The sequence below is a fragment of the Palaemon carinicauda genome, chromosome 10, assembly GCF_036898095.1.
Source record: "Palaemon carinicauda isolate YSFRI2023 chromosome 10, ASM3689809v2, whole genome shotgun sequence".
Classification (NCBI taxonomy): Eukaryota; Metazoa; Arthropoda; class Malacostraca; order Decapoda; family Palaemonidae; genus Palaemon; species Palaemon carinicauda.
Genome location: NC_090734.1, coordinates 36,204,723 through 36,207,222, shown reverse-complemented (window position 1 = coordinate 36,207,222; position 2,500 = coordinate 36,204,723).

Below are 2,500 nucleotides of genomic sequence, written 5' to 3'. Positions count from 1 at the left end.
ATATATATATATATATATATATATATATATATATATATATATATATATATATATATATATATATATATATATGACCCGATTTAGGTCGTATTAAGGGGGGTTCAACTTCACGTCTTGGGGAAACAAAGATAGAGACAATCCATTATTTCCAACATAATTATGAGAGAGGGTAGGATCATGCACAAATGATAGTCGAATTGTTAATTTTCCACAGCTGCTATATTCTATTTAAGCTACAAGGGCGGCCTTTAATTATCATTACGTTACTTTACTAAGAAAAAGTCCTCAGAGAAATGGTACTTGTTGGCACTCATACTGGCACCCGTGACCTGAACGTATACGTCTAACCGCTCAAGCCTCCCAACTCTAACTGACCAAAAAACTATGGGGCAGTTCAAGCGCCCACCTAGGCCTTTCTATGCCCTGATCGATGATTGGCTGTTTTGACCCGAAAGTCTTATAAGAACCAATAGAGAGAGATTTTGGGGACGCTAACTTTTAACGAACATTTTTGAGTGCCAAGCCAAGCCGATAACGACCTTCTCAAAGTGGCACCAATACCACATTATAACCGTCTTTCCTTTAACAAAGAAGACAGATCTGTTGACATTCACTTATTCCACAAAGTAACAACCTGACTGTGCTTAGCTCACCACTCCCTTCCCAAATTTTTACGTCCCGTAAAATTCACACTTATCAGATTTTTTTTTCTCAAAACAATTTTTTTTTCTCTCTCTTTTTTTTTCACTGAACACAATCTTTCTTTTTCCCCTAGTTGTTGCCTCTGAGTACCACTCTCTTCGGGAGCATGCAAACATTAAAATTAAATACCTAAACCAAATCAAAGGGCCGATTGGCGTGTTACATTTGCAAGTTACACAAAGATGAATATCACGCCCACAATAGATCATACAGAAACACAAAATCAGGTTTTAATACATCATCACCGAAATTTGGAGCACAAAATCAGAAAAATAATAATGTTTTAAATGCAATAAAATTTCATAAGGACCAACAAATCATCACATACACAAATTAAAGAAAATGATAAAAATCAAGAGAAATCAAAATGAATAACTTCCAATCCCAGCACTCTTTGATACATTTACCATTATAAGGAAACTATTTCTAACCATCCGTGACACTGCAATAAAGAGCAAACTCAAACAGTGAATAATAATAAAAAGAAAACCATACTTATTAATAACCGAGCAATATTAATTCTCCTGAAAAAACAAAAACATAAGTAATGATGTTCAATTTTCAACCCATGATTAACAATTACCTGTAATAGTACTGAAAACCTCCACAGAGAAATGATATTCTTTAAATACAGTATAACACAAAAAATGGAAAAACATACATAAACGCATTGGGAATAGCAAAATAAGTATCAACCTAGGGTAACGAAATTTGAATTAATTTCAACATAAACATAAATGCAACAAAAAAATGTCTCAGTTATCTGTCACCTCACCGAAATATATTTTTTCTTAACCAGCACAACAAAAATAGAACAACATACATAAAACCATTGGTTATAGCAAAATTGGTACCAACACAAAATAATGAAATTTGAATTATTTCCAACATAACATAAATGCAACAGAAATTTCTCAGTATGATAAATGATATACTCGTGATATGCTTAGAACAAAACCAAAAAAAAAAAACGAAACAAAATTTAATTCATCTTTTCACAAAACACTCGGAATGAACATACGTAAAAGACCTGATTTTTATGACTTCTATCACCTCGTGGTAGACATTATCTCAAGACCCATGTTTTCTCGTACTCTCGTGCTTGAAGGACGGCACGGACACGCGCTGTGTGTCTACCTCACTTTCCTACCTGTCCCCTTGGGGAATGGACCTTTGACGTCCATATGCACTCCATTAAACTTAAAAGGTACTACCGACCATGTTCTAGCCCTTGGTACCACATGCTTGTGGTTACTCATTGAGTTACACACATGACATTTATTGATAAACCTAATTCCTTAAAAATACTGACACTCTTGCCATCCTTAGGGGAACTTCCTATACCCACATGCCACGCACAAGGTCTTACATCAATTACACAGATGACTTTCTCTACCAAAGGGGGAAGGAAAAACAACGATAAATCAACTTCCGTCTTCAATAAAGAACACATTCTTCCACCTGCGCAAAAAAATCCGGGAAATTTGATCTCCTACCTCATTCATACACTCATTCGCAGAGCTCAGTCACGGGGGCATGTACTCTCTCTCTCTCCGTAGTTGTCAAGCTCTTCCCGTTTTCTATGCGCTCCATCCACAGGTCTACTTGAACCTAATTTCTTTCGTCGCGTTCCTTCTGCTTTGCGTCGAGTTATTACATCTGTTCTTCGTCGTAGAGTCACTGAGCCTGTGTGTGGGCTCTGGCCGTGTTCCACACCATACACTCCTACGTTTTGCTGGCATCCGTAACGAGCAGTTCTTCACCCTCGTTACACACATGATTCCACATCTATTCCAAG